Below are 16,368 nucleotides of genomic sequence, written 5' to 3' on the forward strand. Positions count from 1 at the left end.
TGGCAGGCCAAGGTGGCAGCGAACACAAGACTATGGGCTCTTTTTTGTAGACTTCTTTGCCCAGGACCCAAAGAGTAAAACTTGTTTTAACTTGATGGTTGGCATGTATAAGCAGAATATAGAGTATTGCAAACATATAGCTTCAGACCTCTAAAATGACAATAATGTCATTTAAGGTCACTTTACACGCAGCGACATCGCTATTGATGTCGCTCGTGAAAGCACCCGCCCCCGTCGTTTGTGCGTCACGGGCAAATCGCTGCCCGTGGCGCACAATATCGCTTGGAAGCGTCACATGTACTTACCTTCCTAGCGATGTCGCTGTGGCCAGTAAACAACCTCTTTTTTAAGGGGGAGGTTCGTGAACCGTCACAGCGATGTCACACAGCAGCCTGCCAAACGGAGAGGAGGGGCGGAGACCAGCCGCATTTACGACATGCCCACCTCGTTGCCGGAGGACGCAGGAACGCTGTTGTTCGTTGTTCCTGGGTGTCACACGTAGCGATGTGTGCTGCCTCAGGAACGATGAACAACCTGCGTCCAGAACAAGGAACGATATTTGGGAAATGAACGACGTGTCAACGATCAACGATTAGGTGAGTATTTCTGATTGTTAACACTTGCTCATAGGTGTCACACGCAACGACGTCGCTAACGAGGCCCGATGTGTGTCACGAATTCTGTGACCCCAATGACACGACATATCGTTAGCGATAATGTTGCGTGTAAAGCCCCCTTTACAAGTAGCAAAAGGTAGAGAAAAGCAGAAAAACAACACAACTAGTGGCATCATAGACCAGGTATATAAATATCAAGACTTGTTATGAAGAAAATGCAAGAAATTATGTCATGAAAATAAAATAACAAAATTCCTTTTTAATTTTTAAAATGAACCTGTCACATGGATTGCATCTCAATACCACCACCATGTTATTTCAGTCTTTTAAAGGGAACTTGTCAGGTGCAATATGCAGCCAGAACCATGAGCAGTTGTGGGTGTATATTGCTAATCCCTGCCTAACTGTCCCAGCCTATAGTAGCATAGATAAAGACATTTTTAGAAAAAGTATTTCTAAAGATTTTTTATGATATGCTAAAAAGCACAGGGACTAGTCGCAAGGGTGTTATTTACCTTGGCTAGTCAGCCCTCTTAGCATGTTAGCAAGCCCCCTGTAGGAGTGCTAACATGCTAAGGGGGCCGACTAGCCAAGGGAAATAATGCCCTTGCGACTAGTCCCTGCGCTCGTTAGCATATCATAAAGGATCTTTAGAAATATTTTTTCTAAAGATCCCTTTATCTATGCTACCTACTATAGGATGGGACTGCTAGGCAGGGATTAGCAATATGCACCCAGAGCTGCTTGTGGTTTTGAGTGCATATTGCCCCTGATAGGTTGCCTTTAAGGCCTGTGCTACAAACAACCTTTTATAGAAGCTTTAAAAAGTCAATATAAAAAACTAATGTCACGCTGTGACTACTGAGGTTCTGCCAAGAATAAGGGAATTCCCAAGCGAGCGCCACAATAAATAGGGTACATCAGAAACACGATAAAAAGGTGGGCCATGGCGCTAGGGAGAGGAGAGCGGTGTCACCTCTAATGCTCACCTGAGGCTGATTCCTGTGCTTCCTAACGTCCCCATATGAGTCCTTTCACCCCATCGCTGATCATGCGCCTAGGCCTTGGACTCACCCTGGTTAGGGAGAAGGCTGGTTAGAGCACTATTCTCACCACTGGAATAATCCAACACAAGGGTAGAAAGACAGACAGGGGGAAATAGATACAAATAGAATACACTAGCAACTCCAATACAGCTAACACCACAGCTACGATTTTCACGAAATGTCAGCTTCTTCCGGAGACTTCCGCCTTCCAAAGTGGACAGCATAGATATCAGAATCTATAACCAACATCAGAAGTTAAGACACGTGACTATTTATAGTAAAGGGGAGTGGTCACAAAGAGCTGTACCTGAGATTAAGGCTCCAAAGGATAGCCAGATAGGAAAGAGTCCTTAACCCCTACAGCACCGAAAGAAAGCAAATACATTTTAGCATAGGATGCAGACCTGTGCACAATAAGGCGTTGTGACATTCTGGTCCCAGACTTGCCGGTTATCCCGCCAGGCAGGGCAAATCATGACAACAAACTGAAAAAATATCACATTTAGCTTTCAATAGTCATCTGGGCGGCCCCTGCTGATAAAAAGTCACACTATAGGACACTCATAGACACATCATGAAAACAATAGGCGTCATTCTATGTTGGACAGAATGATTGTTGACAGGAATCTTGTCACAGTTTATGCCCCTTTTCAGGTCACCCCTTCCATACCTTTTCCACTCCATTGAAAAAAAAAATACTTTCGAAGGATTCAGCACAGTCAAGGAGATCTCCCCTTTTTTGAAAGGCACCATGATGTTTCAGGAGCATTGTCAACCTTCAGTCGTTCCATCGGTATGGTAATAGAATAATGCCCAAACCATAACAGGAACCCTAGCTACATTTCTGATGCCTGCAATAATGCCCAGAGATGGTATTTTGCTGGCCTAGTTGGGTGGTTATCTATTTCTACAGATTTTAGAATCCCCTATGCCTTCACAGTATATTATAGGCTTTAACTCTATGCTATTTTCAAAACCAATAATAATATAGGTAATAAAAAAATAAAGGCAAAAACAGCATTGCCATCTACAGGCTACATACAATATTACAGATTTTTGGCAAATATAAAATACATGTTATATGAATTTTTCTAGACAAACAATTAAGTTCTGTTCATTATTTGCTATCCATCAGGTCATAAAAGATGCCCGATCCATCACAGATCCTGTTTCACACGTCTGACTTTCATAGGGAACGTATGGACTGTGATGTCTGGACAAGTTGCAGGTCTCCTGACCCAAAGTCAACAGACTCCTACGAGTCTGGTGAGCTCAGATCAGGGGACCCGTGACAGCTCTGGACAACATGGTCCATAATCGGACTGGGAATGTCAGACCCATACACCCAACAAAGGGCACTTAAGTAGAAGCATGTAATAGTGATTTCCTCATCTCAACTAATTTATTAAAATAAAAGCCAACTACAGTGGTGGGTATACCCCCATCCAAAAAGTCAATGTCTCAATAACTTGTCCTGTGGCCTTGAGCATCAATTACAGCTGACAACAACGTCTCCTGCTGGTCACAAGTGGAGTTACTGTCTGCGGAGGCATGGCATCCCACTCTTCTTGAAGGACGGCCCTTGGGTCATTGAAGTTCTGGGATACAGAGTTACGGCCGCTACACGGCAAATCAGCTGAGCGCATAGATTTCCTATAGGATTCAGGTCTGGTGAAAGTGCAGGCCACTCCATCTGAGGTACCCCAGTCTCCAGCAGCCATTTCCTAGCGATACGATCTCCATGAGTTGGAGTATTGTCATCCATGAAGATGAAATTAGGCCTGTGTTGTTCATGTAGAGGCACAATGACTGGATCAATGATGTTATTCCAGTAGTAGCGACTTGTCACTGTACCATTCCCAAAGTGTAGGGAAGTTTTGTATTGACTAGACACACCTGCCCACACTGTAACACCACCACCACCTAAGGTTCGTCTGGTGACAATAGTGGCTGATGCACAGGGCTCTTCTTGAGTCTCCAACATCGTTGGCAGCCATCATTTCTGCTCAGCATGAATTGACTTTGATTTTCAAATGTGAATAACACTGAGGCCCTCTGGTCTCTCGTCCAGCAAGACAAGGACGCCTTTGGCTGCTGATATGATCAGGTACCCTTGCTAGCCATCTAACACACAGACCACACTGATGTTAACTGTTTAGAATGGTCTGACGTGACACTTGGGTGCCTCTGACTTCCCTGAAGTTGTGTGGCATTCATCATCTGGTTCCAAAAGACATTGTTCACAATGAAGCAGTCATCAGTGTGGGATGTGGCCAAAGATTCTCTCTTATTGGATGGCATGGGGATTAGGAAGGACCAGGACAGCAGGATATGCAGGAAAGCAGGATATGCAGGACAGCAGGATATGCAGGACAGCAGGATATGCAGGAAAGCAGGATATGCAGGACAGCAGGATATGCAGGACAGCAGGATATGCAGGACAGCAGGATATGCAGGAAAGCAGGATATGCAGGACAGCAGGATATGCAGGACAGCAGGATATGCAGGACAGCAGGATTTGCAGGACAGCAGGATATGCAGGAAAGCAGGATATGCAGGACAGCAGGATATGCAGGACAGCAGGATATGCAGGACAGTAGGATATGCAGGACAGCAGGATATGCAGGACAGTAGGATATGCAGGACAGCAGGATATGCAGGACAGTAGGATATGCAGGACAGCAGGATATGCAGGACAGTAGGATATGCAGGACAGCAGGATTTGCAGGACAGCAGGATATGCAGGAAAGCAGGATATGCAGGACAGCAGGATATGCAGGACAGCAGGATATGCAGGACAGTAGGATATGCAGGACAGCAGGATATGCAGGACAGTAGGATATGCAGGATATGCAGGACATGCAGGACAGCAGGATATGCAGGACAGCAGGATATGCAGGACAGTAGGATATGCAGGACAGCAGGATATGCAGGACAGTAGGATATGCAGGAAAGCAGGATATGCAGGACAGCAGGACATGCAGGACAGCAGGATATGGAGGACAGCAGGATATGGAGGACAGCAGGACATGCAGGACAGCAGGATATGCAGGACAGCAGGATATGCAGGACAGCAGGACATGCAGGACAGCAGGATATGCAGGACAGCAGGACATGCAGGACAGCAGGATATGCAGGACAGCAGGACAGCAGGACATGCAGGACAGCAGGATATGCAGGACAGCAGGATATGCAAGACAGCAGGATATGCAGGACAGGAGGATATGCAGGACAGCAGGACATGCAGGACAGTAGGATATGCAGGACAGTAGGATATGCAGGACAGCAGGATATGCAGGATAGCAGGACATGCAGGACAGCAGGATATGCAGGACAGCAGGATATGCAGGACAGCAGGATATGCAGGACAGGAGGATATGCAGGACAGTAGGATATGCAGGACAGCAGGATATGCAGGACAGCAGGCAGACAAGCAGAGCAGGAAGCACCAGAAGACAGAGCCAGGAATTTAGACATACTCACATTCTGTAGATGTATAGTCAGTCCTGGGCTTGCAACAAACAAATTGTTAAAGGGAACCTGTCAACTTCCCCAGGCCTCACAAACCACCACAATGTAATTATTGCTATCTTTACACCCTTTATTACTAACAAGGCCCTTTTTCAGTTTTATTGATTACTGCATAGGCCAACAAAAACCACACTTTTACTGCAGTGGCTCTTTGCAAATATCTTCATCCCTGACAATGCACAGGTGTACGCTCGGCTTACATCGGCACACTGTGTTTGCCAAGAAGAGCAGCAGTGAAACGACTCAACCAAGCGTCTTGAATTCTCGCAACAAGTTGTGTCAGACATCACCGTTGCCTCCCTAGGCATGCGCAGTGCGCCAATTAGGTCGGGGTGCCTACACCCGGCTATTCGCGCATTGCCAGGGAGGCAGAGACTTGCAACAAGTTGGCGGTGAAGGCATTTTTGAAAATCATGTTACTCATGCCTATAGGGGTGTAATAACATGATTATTAGGACAGCTAGTTTAGGGAAATCAACTTCCACACTAGTCACCCACTAATTAACATATTGCCAACACAGTTATAAAGTTGTTTTTTTTTCCATATGCAATAATCAATAAGTCTATAAAAAGTGCTTTTATGAAGGTCATAGACATAACATTAAATACAGCACATGGTGGTAATTTTCGGAGCCTGGAGGAAGTTGTCAGGTTCCCTTTCAAGACAGAAGTGTTTGCTATCAGCAGAAAGATGGCCCTTGGCAGGGACAGAGGCAACGGTGATGAACAGGCTAACTGAAAACTTGCTCGTAGACAAGACACACACTCCTGCAGCAAGGTTTGTAGTGTGAACACCACCAGAGAACAACTTGTTATGCTTACAGCAGATGAAAGGTTAATAAGGAGGTCTGAGCCAGGAAGGAAATGTAAAAGGTTTTGGAGAAACAAAAAGGAGATTGCTGTAGAGATGATTTCCATCTGAGAATTGAACGGTGAGGTGAAGTCCAAAGATGACAGTAAAAGAACACAAATAAAGATGAGCGGAACCATTGAAGTTCGGTTCGGCAGGGTTAGCCGAACTTGAAATTAAGTCCGGTTTGGGACCCAAACTTGACCTGAACCCCAATGGGTTTGTTTTTATTTGGTGCACACTACATGCGATTACGCTGTTGTTACCCCCAGTGTGAGTCGATCAAACAATGCAAGTGGCTCGCATACACGAGCACAAGAGAAGTTCATATGGAAAACACCTGAATTCCGAACCCGAACTCAGTTTATTCATAAAAGTCCGAACACCAAACCTTGGGTTCACTCATCTCTAAACACAAAGCTTTCTTAATACTAAGGGGTACTTTACACGCTGCGACATCGCTACCGATATATCGTCGGGGTCATGTCGTTAGTAACGCACATCCGACGCCAGTAGCGACATCGCAGCGTGTGACACCAAGGAGCGACAATCAACGATCGCAAAATCGTTCTAAAACGGTGATCGTTGACACATCATTCATTTCCTTAATATCGCTGCTGCCACCGGTACGATGTTGTTCGTCGTTCCTGCGGCGTCACTCATCGCTATGTGTGACACCGCGGGAGCGATGAACATCTTCTTACCTGAGTCCACCGGCAATGTAGAAGGAAGAAGGTGGGCGGGATGTTACATCCCGCTCATCTCCGCCCCTCCACTTCTATTGGCCGGCCGCTTAGTGACGCCGCAGTAACGTCGCTATGACGCCGAACGCACCTCCCCCTTGAGGGAGGGATTGTTCGGCGGTCACAGCGACGTCGCTGACATGGTATGTGCATGTGACGCTGCTGTAGCGATAATGTTCGCTACGGCAGTGATCACCAAATGTCGCACATACGACGGGGGTGGGTGCTATCGCGCTCGACATTGCTAGCAATCGCTAGCAATGTTGCAGCGCGTAAAGTACCCCTAAGACACAGATAGCTGTCTTGGTCAACCTCAGAAAGCCTACGGTGATGATTTCACAGGAGTTACTCAGGGTACTTGAAAAACCCAGTGTGGAAAACCACAAAGGGTGAGGATTATAGGGGAAAGGAGCTGGACCTGGCCCTAGATCTGAGACAGACGGGTAGCATTTACTATATATTATCATAGCTCCCAACCGTCTCAATTACAGAAAGACTGTCCCGATTTTCAGACTCTGCCCCCTGTCCTGGCTGTGAGTTGTGATAAACAGCCGCTGTGAAGGTCCAGGCTATGAATCAATTGTCCATATAATAAGATCATCTGTGTTTGTATGATTATTGTTCAGATGCTGATGTACATACCAAGATGCGCCTCTGGAATGTGTCATTGAAACAAATTATGCTAGGCTGAGCAATGCAAGTATTCATATTATACTGAGAGAATTTATAATCCGTTGATTCTCACCAGCTAAGATGTATGGTCAGCAAGGTGTTAACAAAGATAATGAAGCCAAAATGTACAATGAACAAAGAAGTATTCAGTAGCTGGTTTGAACTGGTATTAGGAAGCCAGTAAGAGGCTAATGACGTACTATATGAACTCTGCTGTTTATCTCTGACCAATCAGGGACAATGTTGAACTGAATAACTGTGTGTATTTTATAATATACGGATTAGAGGAGCATTGAGCCTCTCCCGGATAGAGACACATCTCTGTGTGGTCATTTTCCCTCCTACATACATCTGCGCAGATTTGATTTGTACTCCAACTCTGTGACCCTGAAGACCCCTTAGCGGTCTCCCCCGACACCACCATGGCCCACTTTGCTCCTGGCCAAGCCCCCTCTTGCTGCCAGCCATGCCTCCCTCTGTCTGCCCCTTCTACCTAGGATCCTCACGTGAACAGTTCATCTCAACTTGTAGAGCGTGCACCACATCAAAAACTTCTGTCCTCCAGTGTTTGAGGTACTTTGAACCAGCAGCCAGATCGCCATGTGCCTGCAAAAGAAGGGAGCAGTGGTGATTACAGCACTTGTGTCTTCAACTCAAGGTCACTGTGTGCCTGCTGGAGACACAGCAGTGAAGAAGCAGACACAACCGGGCACTCAGAGAAAGCAGCCAGAACTAAACACTAGAGATTAGCAAACCTGTGAACGTTCGGTTCGGTGGGGTGAGGCAGGAATCTCTCTGCAGATAAATTAAATAAACAATTCTCCTCTTCTCTGGTCTCCCCAAGACTCAAGCTCGTGATTCCTTGTCCATAAGCAGCAGCTCTACCATTGAGCACCTGCCCAGATAGAGAGATGGGAGGATTTGCTAAACTTGACCTGTAGTGCAGGCATGGAACTCAGAAGCAGATTATACAGGTACATAGAGATACATCTGTACACAGCAGTGTATTTCTATGTCACTTATTCTAGAGGTTAAGAAATAATCAGATTGTTTTGTTCAGATAAAATTACTAATAAAAAACAAACAGAAAAAAATTCAAAAATGTGAATTTCTTTCTAATTGCAAAAGTGTAATTTTCTCTTATTGTGCATGTTCATGGGACTTGAATCACCAAAACCTCTACAATTGCAATTAAATGTTTGAGCCCCAGGATTTGATGACATCACAGGGAGGACTTTGTATATTTGAAGCTGCAGTGCAGGTGTGGTGCCCCTGAAGTTTCAGTCGCCACAGGGTACTGCACCTCACTTAAGGTGTGGTGCTCAACCCGGATCCAGAGGAGCTCGGTACCGGTTTCATCACTTACACAACTCAAATACACAACCAGGATGCCCTCCCTACTGGCGACCAGGCTAGGGTTGGGTCATAAGGCAGTCTCCAAACATGGGGGGCAGCCACCCACTAGTGACAGGGACTCGGGGGAGGAGCAGCCACTAGGGGGAGTTAGGAGCCGACACAACAGTTAGGGAGTTCTCTAGCAGGAGAGAAGCAGACGGTGTCACTGGTGGGACACAGGAGTTCATACGGTTGTCGAGGGGAGAGCTTCATTGCTCCCTAGGTACTGGCGCCACACAGGGTGCAGGACCCTAGGGAAAATCATTCTCCATGTTGGTTTTTCAGAATCTGCCAAGACGGGGAGATTGCAGGTCTCCCTGGCCAACACAGTGCCTGAAGCACAGTGCCATATAGGATCCAGGGCCTGGATCCAAGAGAGGCCCCATTGCGGAACCTCGGCACCTGAAAACGAGACGAGAGTTTTCACTCAACACGGACTGGGATCCCCAAGTAGCTTTAAGCCACTGGGATCCACCTTACACGGCGCTAGGAGGAAGGGCCCACCGACCACCACACAGGACTGACCTCCAAAGGAGTCCAGATTCGACGGGGCCCATCACAGCAGTGGCCAGTACTTCAGCGGCAGCAACCGGGTCACTTAAAGAACTGTAAGTAAAGACACCTGGAACCGCAGTTGCTGATTCGGACTCTTATTACCGGCGCTGACATCCCGTGCCTCGACGCCAACGGCCACTGCCATCACTACTTCCCCCCATCATCCTCCCCGGGGCCCGCTTCACCTGTGGGGAGCAATACCATCTTTGCTGCTACTACCATCCGCCCCAGAGAACAGAGACAGCAGCGGCGGCTAATCCCTGGCCGCGTACCACAGGTGATGTCATGACAATCATCCATCTCCTATCCCCCTTTTATTGTGGACACCTCGGGGCATGAAACCGGGCAGGCCACTGTGTCATCCCAGACCTCCGCACCGGCCCGGTGACGAGTAAACAGGTACGAGACCCGACCTGGACCCCCTGTCCCCTGGGTGCTACACAGGCCCTGACTCCACAGCCAGATTTTACTGGTACATAGAGATACATTGTACATTGCAGTGTATTTGTATGTCCCTATATTCTAGAGGAAGAAAGAGTCAGACAAACAGACAGGGAGAGAGAGAGAGAAATAGACAGACAGACAGGGAAAGAGACAGACAGACACAGAGACAGGCCAAAAACACACTGCCGCATAAAAAAAGTACGTGTGACACGGTCCGTTTTTCGGGTCCATGTTCCGTTTTTTTTGGGCCTTATTCCGGTACGTATGACATCTGTGTGATGGCGTATGCTATCCGTGTGTGCGTATGGAATGTCCGTGTGTGCGTGTGGAATGTCGGTGTATGTGTACGTGAAATGTCCGTGTGTGCGGTAAAATGTCGTTTGATACATACCCGCTGACAGCTGACAGATTGCACGATGAAAATGAACTCGGGTGAACTTCTCCCGACTTCATTGTCATACCGCGGCTCGGTCTGTGTCGCGTACTGATTAGCGGTCACCCGTGAAGGACTCACTGGTGACCGCTAATCCCCTGAGTGACTTAAGTGAGCAGCGCGCTTAGCGCTGCCATCACTCAGGTTACCCACGACTAGCTGGATCCTCCACCCGAGACCGCAACTCACCTGTGACTTAATCGCTGTCACTCGGGCGACTTGCTGTCACAGTTGGAGGATCCAGCGGTGGCCGCGAGTAACCTGAGTGACAGCACAGCTGATCGCGATACTCACCTCAGTTGCTGCGTGGAGCTGACAGGAGCGACGGTGCTCTTCTGCAGATCCTGTGACCTTCATGAAGCAGAGCTGGAAGCGACGCGGGACCTCCGTGGATTACGCCGGACATGGATGGGTATTTTGGGCATAATAAATTGGTGAACGAGGGAATTTATTATTGTTTTTTTATTTCATATAAAGGATTTTTTCACTGTGTGTGTTTATTTACTTTAACTTGCAGGTTAATCATTGGGGGTGTCTCATAGACACCTGCAATGATTAATCTTGGATTTATTGGCAGCTATGGGCTGCCATTAACTCCTTATTACCCCGATTGCCAACGCACCAGGGCAAATCGGGAAGAGCCGGGTAGAATCCAAGAACTGTCGCATCTATTGTATGCGGCAATTCCGGGCGGCTGCTGGCTGATATTGTTAGGCTGGGGGGCTCCCTATCCTGAGAATACCAGCCATCAGCCGTATGGCTTTATCTTGGCTGGTATCAAAATTGGGGGGGACCGCACGCAGTTTTTTTTAATTAATTATTTATTTATTTCACTGCACAGTATAGACCCGCCCACAGGCTGCTGTGATTGGGTGCAGTGAGACAGCTGTCACTCAACGTGGGGGCGTGTGTAACTGCAACCAATCATAGGCGCCTGTGGACGGGGGAAGCAGGGAATACGAGATTGATTAATGAGCGGCCGGCATTTTCAAATGAATTGAAGCCGCATATTTTCAGCACAGCTGTTCCTCGCCGCGCTGGTGATCGGGGATTGGTAAGTATGAGCCGGGTGAAGAAAAAGACCGAGCGCCAAAGTAAGTATGACCGAGAACAGCAGAAAAAAAGGTTAGTAGACTGACTTTAATAAAAAAAAAATAAAAAAATAGATCGCTCGTTTAAAAACGCACACGGACGAAACGTGCTGAACACGGACATACTCAGTGTGCCGTCCGTGCAGGCACGGACCCATAGACTATAGCGGGTCCGTGCCTGCGTGCTGACCGACAAAAACGGACATGTTGTCCGTGCGGGAAAACGCACACACGTACTTATCACACGGACACACGCCATTACCCATAGAATAACATGGGTCTCCGTTACGTGCAAAAACGTACCAAACACGTACCGGAGGCACGGATGTGTGTTGCGGGCCACAGACAGACAGACAGAGGGACTGATACAGAGACAGAGCGAGATAAACAGACACACAGATGGACAGACAGACATATATATATATACACGATTCTATGCATAGAACTACAAATATATATATATATATATACATATATATATATATATATATATATATATATATATATATAGATATATATATATATAGATATATATATATATATATATAGATAGATGCAAATACGTGTGTGTATATATACAATAAATATATATATATATATATACATATATATAGATAAGTGCAAATACGTGTGTGTATATATATATATATATATATATATATATATATATATATATACATATACACCCCACACACGCGCACACGCACAGGTGCATATACAGTATGTATATATATATCACACATATATTTATTGGCAGCATTTACATATCACTACACACCAAGATTTATCAGTCACCTTCGGCCGTAACACACGTAAATAAGTATCGGTATTATGGAAGGCGGCCGTAGAATTACATGCTTCCCTGTTTCCATAGCAACAGGCGCCATTATGGAACTGGGCAAATCGCATGCCTAGGTCACGCGGAAGCGGAAGTGTCTTTCAACCCGGAAGTTGTTGGTGCGGACACCGGAGAGTGAAAACAGTGGGTGACACATCCCATGTGAGTTGTTTGCGGTGTGTGGCGGGCTCTGGCCGCCGTATTTGGAGCTCTGCTCTTGTTAGATATCGGACGTGAGATGATGCCGTGTGATCACTGTTCTATCCCTGTGATAGGACCCGCTGCAGGGAGCAGTGTTGTCCCCGCAGGGTGGGAGAGTGGACTAGCTGTCCTTGGTATCCAATCAGATTGCAGTTTTTATTCTGCTAGCGGAGGTTAGAATATGTTAGCTGCCATCTGATTGGCTCAAATTTGTACTAGTTTCTATGTACTAGTGAGTACAAGCCTTAGCCCATATGATGCGACTTTTTGTTCCCCAGTATGTTTAGAAGCAAAGGTTTTTTATTTGTGACCTTTTTGTCTTCTCATGGCCACCTATTGATCTATTAGAAAAACTTACAGAAGACTATATATTAAAAGAGAAAAAAAAACAAAAACACAGACCTCATTAGATCTGTCACTTTCTGTTTATTTTGTGATGTGCCTTGACACCGCTGCAGCCAATCACTGGCCTCATGCTGTACATAATTGCATCATCATTGGGGCCAGTGATTTGCTGCAGTGCTCCTGTGTTTTTTTTGTTGCCACAAATAAGGTGACTGCAGACATTTATCAGTTGACTGCAGAACTTCTTTAAATTGATTTTTTTTTTTCAGTTTTTTTTTCCTAAAAACAAAGGAAGATGTGGAGGGTTTAGGAAATCCCAAGGTAACAAGTGAGATCTAAGGCTATGTGCCCACGGGACTCTGTATCTGCGGATTTTTCTGCATCAAAATCCGCAGCTTTCCCACGGAATCCGCACCTTTTCATAGGTGCGGATTTTTTTTTTTTTTTTCAATTGAATAGGCAAAATCCGCAACAATAATTGACATGCTGCAGATTTTTCCGCACGCAAATCCGCACGATTTCCGCTGCGGAAAAATCCGCAGCATGGGCACAGCATTTCCCAAATGCCATAGAAATGGCTGGGGAGTAGCTGCAGCATGGGCACATAGCCTAATAGGTATTACAGCAGTTGTGCTGATAGCACAGACATTTTCACAAGTAAGTGAATTCTTCCCACCAACATATAACCTGGTATAAGGATCTTCAGTATGAGGGGTCCTATTATGGAGTAAAGGCCGCTTTACACGCTGCGATATCTGTACCGCTATCGCGCGTTCCCGCCCCCATCAATTGTGCGACATGGGCAAATCGCTGCCCGTGACGCACAACATCGCCCAGACCCGTCACACGTACATACCTGCCTAGCGACATCGCTGTGACTGGCGAACCGCCTCCTTTCTAAGGGGGTGGTTCGTTCAGCATCACAGCAGCGTCACTGAACCACCGCCCAATAGAAGCGAAGGGGCGGAGATGAGCGGGACGTAACATCCCCCCCACCTCCTTCCTTCCTCATTGTGGCCGGGAGGCAGGTAAGGTGAGGTTCCTCGCTCCTGCGGTGTCACACGGAGCGATATGTGCTGCTGCAGTAACGATATTTGAGAATGGACCCCCATGTCACCGATGAGCGATTTTGCACGTTTTTGCGATAATGCAAAATCGCTCATAGGTGTCACACGCAACGGCATCGCTAATGCGGCCGGATGTGCGTCACCAATTCCGTGACCCCAACGACTTCGCATTAGCGATGACGTAGCGTGTAAAGCCCGCTTAAGAAAATCAAGAAGTAGAGAATTGGAAAAAAAAAATATGGGAAGAGGGGAGACTCCTTTTCAATGCAGAAGGTGCATAATTGTGACTCGCATTGGATCAGATGGTATAAAATAGAGTTTCAGGTCAACCACATATTGAATAGAGTCGGTCTGGGAACCCGAGAGCTGATTCCTGTTGCCTGAATGAGACACCGGATATGTCAGTTTAGCTGAGTATGTTTTACCCAGAATGTTTCAGAGACACCATACATACAGGAGTCGGCGTGGAATATGCTGCACAGGTGACTAGTCCAAGAGGCAGGTCTCCGACAGCATACCTCTGCCCACCTACCCAGGACTATAATGCTGGGAGAAGCTACCAGAGACTACTCTGTCCAGTGGCATGAATCCCAACCATATTTTGTGTGTGTTTTCCCTGAAACGCCAGGTTCACATTGCTATTGTACCTGCTGGTGAGCACATACAGTACATTCAGGAATTATGCACAAGACGCTGGCCACAGTCAGGAATGAGGTGCCCAACAGCGGCCACAGTCAGGAATGAGATGCCCAACAGCGGCCACAGTCAGGAATGAGGTGCCCAACAGTGGCCACAGTCAGGAATGAGGTGCCCAACAGCGGCCACAGTCAGGAATGAGGTGCCCAACAGTGGCCACAGTCAGGAATGAGGTGCCCAACAGTGGCCACAGTCAGGAATGAGGTGCCCAACAGTGGCCACAGTCAGGAATGAGGTGCCCAACAGTGGCCACAGTCAGGAATGAGGTGCCCAACAGTGGCCACAGTCAGGAATGAGGTGCCCAACAGTGGCCACAGTCAGGAATGAGGTGCCCAACAGTGGCCACAGTCAGGAATGAGGTGCCCAACAGTGGCCACAGTCAGGAATGAGGTGCCCAACAGTGGCCACAGTCAGGAATGAGGTGCCCAACAGTGGCCACAGTCAGGAATGAGGTGCCCAACAGTGGCCACAGTCAGGAATGAGGTGCCCAACAGTGGCCACAGTCAGGAATGAGGTGCCCAACAGTGGCCACAGTCAGGAATGAGGTGCCCAACAGTGGCCACAGTCAGGAATGAGGTGCCCAACAGTGGCCACAGTCAGGAATGAGGTGCCCAACAGTGGCCACAGTCAGGAATGAGGTGCCCAACAGTGGCCACAGTCAGGAATGAGGTGCCCAACAGTGGCCACAGTAAGGAATGAGATGCCCAACAGTGGCCACAGTCAGGAATGAGATGCCCAACAGTGGCCACAGTCAGGAATGAGATGCCCAACAGTGGCCACAGTCAGGAATGAGGTGCCCAACAGTGGCCACAGTCAGGAATGAGGTGCCCAACAGTGGCCACAGTCAGGAATGAGACGCCCAACAGTGGCCACAGTAAGGAATGAGACGCCCAACAGTGGCCACAGTCAGTAATGCGATGCCCAACAGTGGCCACAGGCAGGAGTGCGATGCCCAACAGTGGCCACAGGCAGGAATGCGATGCCCAACAGCGGCCACAGGCAGGATTGCGATGCCCAACAGCGGCCACAGGCAGGATTGCGATGCCCAACAGTGGCCACAGGCAGGAATGCGATGCCCAACAGTGGCCACAGGCAGGAATGCGATGCCCAACAGTGGCCACAGGCAGGAATGCGATGCCCAACAGTGGCCACAGGCAGGAATGCGATGCCCAACAGTGGCCACAGGCAGGAATGCGATGCCCAACAGTGGCCACAGGCAGGAATGCGATGCCCAACAGTGGCCACAGGCAGGAATGCGATGCCCAACAGTGGCCACAGGCAGGAATGCGATGCCCAACAGTGGCCACAGGCAGGAATGCGATGCCCAACAGTGGCCACAGGCAGGAATGCGATGCCCAACAGTGGCCACAGGCAGGAATGCGATGCCCAACAGTGGCCACAGGCAGGAATGCGATGCCCAACAGTGGCCACAGGCAGGAATGCGATGCCCAACAGTGGCCACAGGCAGGAATGCGATGCCCAACAGTGGCCACAGGCAGGAATGCGATGCCCAACAGTGGCCACAGGCAGGAATGCGATGCCCAACAGTGGCCACAGGCAGGAATGCGATGCCCAACAGTGGCCACAGGCAGGAATGCGATGCCCAACAGTGGCCACAGGCAGGAATGCGTTGCCCAACAGTGGCCACAGGCAGGAATGCGATGCCCAACAGCGGCCACAGGCAGGAATGCGATGCCCAACAGCGGCCACAGGCAGGAATGCGATGCCCAACAGCGGCCACAGGCAGGAATGCGATGCCCAACAGCGGCCACAGGCAGGAGTGCGATGCCCAACAGCGGCCACAGTCAGGAGTGCGATGCCCAACAGCGGCCACAGTCAGGAGT

The 16,368-nt window shown here is 48.2% G+C and overlaps 1 protein-coding gene across 1 annotated transcript in view; it reads left to right on the forward strand.

Annotated features, from left to right (window-relative positions):
* Window positions 1-12,315: 12,315 nt before the first annotated feature.
* Window positions 12,316-16,368, forward strand: part of NUDCD3 (NudC domain containing 3) — a 75,912-nt gene continuing 71,859 nt past the window's right edge. The window contains exon 1 of the mRNA XM_075346278.1: window positions 12,316-12,377. The gene's annotated coding sequence lies outside the window, so the exon portion shown is untranslated. The remainder of the gene's footprint in view (window positions 12,378-16,368) is intronic.

Source organism: Anomaloglossus baeobatrachus, chromosome 4 (genome assembly GCF_048569485.1).
Source record: "Anomaloglossus baeobatrachus isolate aAnoBae1 chromosome 4, aAnoBae1.hap1, whole genome shotgun sequence".
Classification (NCBI taxonomy): domain Eukaryota; kingdom Metazoa; phylum Chordata; class Amphibia; order Anura; family Aromobatidae; genus Anomaloglossus; species Anomaloglossus baeobatrachus.